Source organism: Rhinopithecus bieti, unplaced genomic scaffold (assembly GCF_001698545.2).
Source record: "Rhinopithecus bieti isolate Rb0 unplaced genomic scaffold, ASM169854v2 scaffold_14454, whole genome shotgun sequence".
NCBI classification, from domain to species: Eukaryota; Metazoa; Chordata; class Mammalia; order Primates; family Cercopithecidae; genus Rhinopithecus; species Rhinopithecus bieti.
The window spans coordinates 2,865,089-2,870,217 of record NW_016808228.1 but is presented as its reverse complement, the minus strand read 5'-3'; the positions used below and the strand labels follow the sequence as shown (position 1 = coordinate 2,870,217).

Here is a 5,129-nt window from a genome sequence, read left to right as displayed (position 1 = left end):
AAGGCAGCAATTTTTCATTATTGATAAAATGTAATGTCATAATGTCACGGCCTTTCAGGTCATCATCTTTGTAAGTCAGCAATGACATTATCACATTTTATAATGATAACAAATGGCCATAATGTTTGCATGTTATTTTCATTGGCTCCTCCAGAATTCTAATTCAACACCGTCAACAGAAGGAACCAACAGCAACTTCAAAGGTTTACCTCCTTAGATCTGCTCAAGGCTAATAGTAAAATTTGCATGAATCAAAGCTAATTAAAACCATAAGGGCCATTTCCCCCCATTGACTAAATGCCTCACTTTTAGAAAGAAATTTTGCAGAATGTATTTTTACTGTTGGATTTTGGCACATAAATGCATTAAATATATCTACTTGCTATTCATTCATGAACTCTCACTAACCCCTTTCTGTCCCGTTCATGCCTGTGCTTCTCTAATCTGTCTAGTGATTTTTGAGTGCTGCATTCTGCCAGTTTCATGATAATCATAGAACACTAATTGGTCTAAATGATAAGAATCATTCATGGGGCACTTATTTCCACATATTAGCCTTCTGACTCCCCTTCTTGCTGAACAAGTAGAAATATATATATTTCATTGTTTAACCCCAGAACTCAAACAGGCATTCTTCAGAAAGCAATTTTTTTGGTTCTTCAACAATACAGAGTAACAGAGAAATAAAGTCAAGTCAGAATAAATTCATACTCTAGTCCTAAATACACTCCTAAAATAGACTTCAGAGACTTCAGGAAATGTTCTACAACCTGTAGCTCTTCACAAAGAAAGAAAAGGAGCAAGACTCCATCTAAAAAGGAAAGAAGGAAGGAAGGAAGGAAGGAAGGAAGGAAGGAAGGAAGGAAGGGAAAAAGAGAGAGAGAAGAAAGAGAAAGAAGAAAGAAAGAAAGAGAGAGAGAAAGAAAGAAAGAAAGAAAGAAAGAAAGAAAGAAAGAAAGAAAGAAAGAAAGAAAGAAAGAAAGAAAGAAAGAAAAAGAAAAAAGAAAGAAAGAAAAGGAGAGGGAGAGAAGGAAGGAAATTATCATTTGCTGAGCTCTGCATTGGTGTATCTCATCTAATCTTCAATGATACCTGAAAGTCAAGGAGAGTAGGCAGCTGATGGGTCACAAAAGCAGCGATCAAACTTCACAGTTGTAACTTCAAAGCTCATGAATGTTCCATTGCACAAAACTCCTAAATTAGGCATTCCACTACTATAGAAGGAAGAATCAGATCTTCTGATCAGCATCAAAAAAAAATCATATATTTAGAAAAACAACAGATATGAGTAGATTTCAGATGCAGAAAATATTTATCTTGCCATTAATACATCCAGATAGACTGCTGTGATACCATATTCTCAGAGCAGGCACATCTTAATTGAGTTAATGACTTCCATTCATCTGTGTGATTCCTCAATGATGTATTTTCCACATTATTCATTATGTTTCACTATTGTCATTGAAAACTGAGCCAAATTAGGCAGTTTCATCAGATTTGGAGATCAGCAGCCCTTTAGCTGATACAATAAAACTGTGTAAAAGATCATATAGGGCTTTTTCACAACAGGTTTGCCACCAGAACACAGGTGTCATGAAAACTACCCCTAAAAGCCGAAATGGGAAAGTCAAAGACTTATATCAACATTGTCATCATTGGACACATAGGTTTGGGCAAGTCCACCACTACTGGCCATCTGATCTATAAATGCAGTGGCATCGACAAAAGAACCATTGAAAATTTGAGGAGGCTGCTGAGATGGGAAAGGGCTCCTTCAAGTATGCCTGGGTCTTGGATAAACTGAAAGCTGAGCATGAACGTGGTATCACCATTCATATCTCCTTGTGGAAATTTGAGACCAGCGAGTACTATGGGACTATCACTGATGGCCCAGGACACAGAGATTTCATCAAAAATATGATTACAGGAACATCTCAGGCTGACTGTACTGTCCTGATAGTTGCTGCTGGTGTTGGTGAGTTTGAGGCTGGTATCTCCAAGAATGGGCAGACCTGAGAGCCTGCCCTTCTGGCTTATGCACTGGGTGTGAAAGAACGAATTGTCGGTGTGAACAAAATGGATTCCACTGAGCCACCCTACAGCCAGTAGAGATATGAGGAAATCATTAAGGAAGTCAGCACTTACATTAAGAAAATTGGCTACAACCCGACACAGTAGCATTTGTGCCAGTTTCTGATTAGAATGGTGACAACATGCTGGAGCCAAGTACTAACATGCCTTGGTTCAAGGGATGGAAAGCCACCTGTAAGGATGGCAATGCCAGTGGAACCACGCTGCTTGAGGCTCTGGACTGCAACCTACCACCAACTCATCCAGCTGACAAGCCCTGCTTCTCCAGGATGTCTACAAAATTGGTGGTATTGGTACTGTTCCTATTGGCCAAGTGGAGACTGGTGTTCTCAAACCTGGTATGGTGGTCACCTTTGCTCCAGTAAACATTACAACTGAAGCAAAATCTGTCGAAATGCATCACAAAGCTTTGAGTGAAGCTCTTCTTGGGGATAATGTGGGCTTCAATGTCAAGAATGTGTCTGTCAAGGATCTTTGTCGTGGCAACGTTGCTGGTGACAGCAAAAAAGACCCACCAATGGAAGCAGCTGGCTTCACTGCTCAGACGATTATCCTGAACCATCCAGGCCAAATCAGCCCTGGTTATGTCCCTGTACTGGATTGCCACATGCTCACATTGCTTGCAAGTTTGCTGAGCTGAAGGAAAAGATTGATTGCCATTCTGGTAAAAAGCTAGAAGATGGCCCCAAATTCTTGAAGTCTGGTGATGTTGCCATCGTTGATATGGTTTCTGCCAAGCCCATGTGTGTTAAGAGCTTCTCAGACTATTCACCTCTGTGTCACTTTGCTGTTTGTGATATGAGACAGACAGTTGTCGTGGGTATCATAAAAGCAGTGGACAAGAAGGCTGCTGGAGCTGGCAAGGTTGCCAAGTCTGCCTAGAAAGCTTAGAAGGCTAAATGAATATTAACCCGAGCACCTGCCACCCCAGTCTTAACCAGTAGTGGAAGAATGGTCTCAGAACTGTTTGTTTCAATTGGACACTTAAGTTTAGTAGTAAAAGACTGGTTAAAGATAACAATGCATCGTAAAACATTCAGAAGGAAAGGAGAATGTTTTGTGGACCACTTTGGCTTTCTTTTTTGTGAGTGACAGTTTTAAGTTATTAGTTTTTAAAATCAGTACTTTTTAATGGAAACAACTTGGCCAAAACTTTGTCACAGAATTTTGAGACCCATTTAAAAAGTTTAATGAGAAAAAAAAAGAGTATATAATGGTGTCGATATGAGAGCTTCCCAAACCTGTTCTAGTCAATCAAAGGAGGTACTTTTACCACTTCCACTTAAAATCACAAACATTTCTACAAGGATTTCACTGCTCTCAAAGCACTGTTCCTTATGCTATTGCATTTATCCTCACAGCAAACTCAAGTTCAGTTAAGAAAACAGATTGCTTAAATAGCCCAAGTTCATACACACCAAATGACAAAAATAAAATTCCAATGGAGGTCTCTTCCAGCTCAACTGCCTATACTCTTTCCATTCTACCAAAGCCTTTAGTATATTTAGGGCAAGTGATTTCTAAGAGCAAGCATCAATATTCAGGGAAAGATTGGCCCTCCCTTGAAGGCGCTGACCAGGCAAACATCCAGACCTCATAAAAATTGAAGGTTTCTGGAAATGGAAAGCTGGTATGGAGGAAGGTGGAGAAAGGATTTTCAGAGAGTGGGGTTTAACAACCTATTCTATCCATTAACTCACAAGCACATGTTGAGGAAGGAAATAGGCTACTCCTCCTCATTCCTCCATTTGTTCATTCATTCAACACATATTTCTGAACACCCCCTCTAGGACAATATTATGCAAGCACGAAGGATACAACAGTGAATGAGACACACATAGACCTGCCCTTGTGGGGCTTACATTTATGAAGATGAGTTGGATGTTGAATAGCTAGCGTCATTAGTAATCATCTCACTACCAGCAATATAAGTGAAAACTAGTTGTAAGAATGCAGTGCTACAGGAGCATTTGACCAGTGCCAGGAGACTAAAAAAGCCCTCTCTGAGACTGAGACATGTACATTAATATTTGAGGCAAGAGTAAATAAAAATCACAAAGCAAAACATTAGGAAATCAAGGGAATTTTCCATTCTCGCCTCCATCCTCAAGGCTCCTTCCTGCTTGGTTTCCCACGCTTTATTAGCCAAATGCCATGGCTAACAAAGCAGATGGCTACCATAATGGTTACTAGCTGAACCATCATTCAGCATTTGCCTGGTCTAACTCACAGCCTCTTTGGAGAGCTGTAAACATATAATCTTGACAGGTTAGAGGCAGCCTTACTGACATGCCTGATGGTTTTCTTCCAAGTCAGATTTTAAATCATAGCTCGTCTGGCAGGTACTGCAGTGACCACCCCTTTCCCTTTCCTGTGTCTTTGTACAATTCCTCACACTGAGCCAGACGTGGCCTCTACACATGAAGCCACACAAGACTCCACATCCCCTGACTTCTGTGTCCTCTCTTTTTTTTTTTTTTTTTTTAACTATTTCCTGTGCTTGGGTATTGCTATAGACTGAATTGTGCCCCCTAAACTTTCTGTGTTAAAGCCCTAACTCCAAATGTGACTATATTTCATGATGGGACCTTTAGGGAGGTAATTAAGTTAAAATGAGGCCATAGGGGTGGGGCTCTGATCTAACAGAATTAGTGTCCTGATAAGGAGAGACACCAAAGAGCAATCTCTCTCCACACCCTTACAGAGGAAGGGCTTTGTGAGGACAGTGAGAAGGCACCCATCTGCAAGCCAGGAAGAGATACTTCACTAGAACGAACTCTGTTGACACCTTGATCTTGGACTTCCAGCCTCCAGAACTGTAAGAAAAAAATGTCTGTTGTTTAAGCCACCCAGTCTCTGATGTTTTTTGTGGAAGCCTCAGCTGACAAGAATATAAACATGAAAAGAGAAACCTGCCGGGTATAGCACACCCATAAAAAGTGTTAATGGGGCTGTATATGAGTATTACAAAGGTAGTAATTGCACAACTTGTGCTCCCGGCTCTAGAGGCTGGGAGGAGGAAATGGCAGTAGCTGGGG

The 5,129-nt window shown here is 40.6% G+C and overlaps 1 pseudogene; it reads left to right on the top strand.

Moving 5' to 3' along the window:
* The first annotated feature begins 1,618 nt into the window (after positions 1-1,618).
* Positions 1,619-2,994, top strand: LOC108538122 (elongation factor 1-alpha 1 pseudogene; annotated as a pseudogene).
* The last annotated feature ends 2,135 nt before the right edge of the window (positions 2,995-5,129 follow it).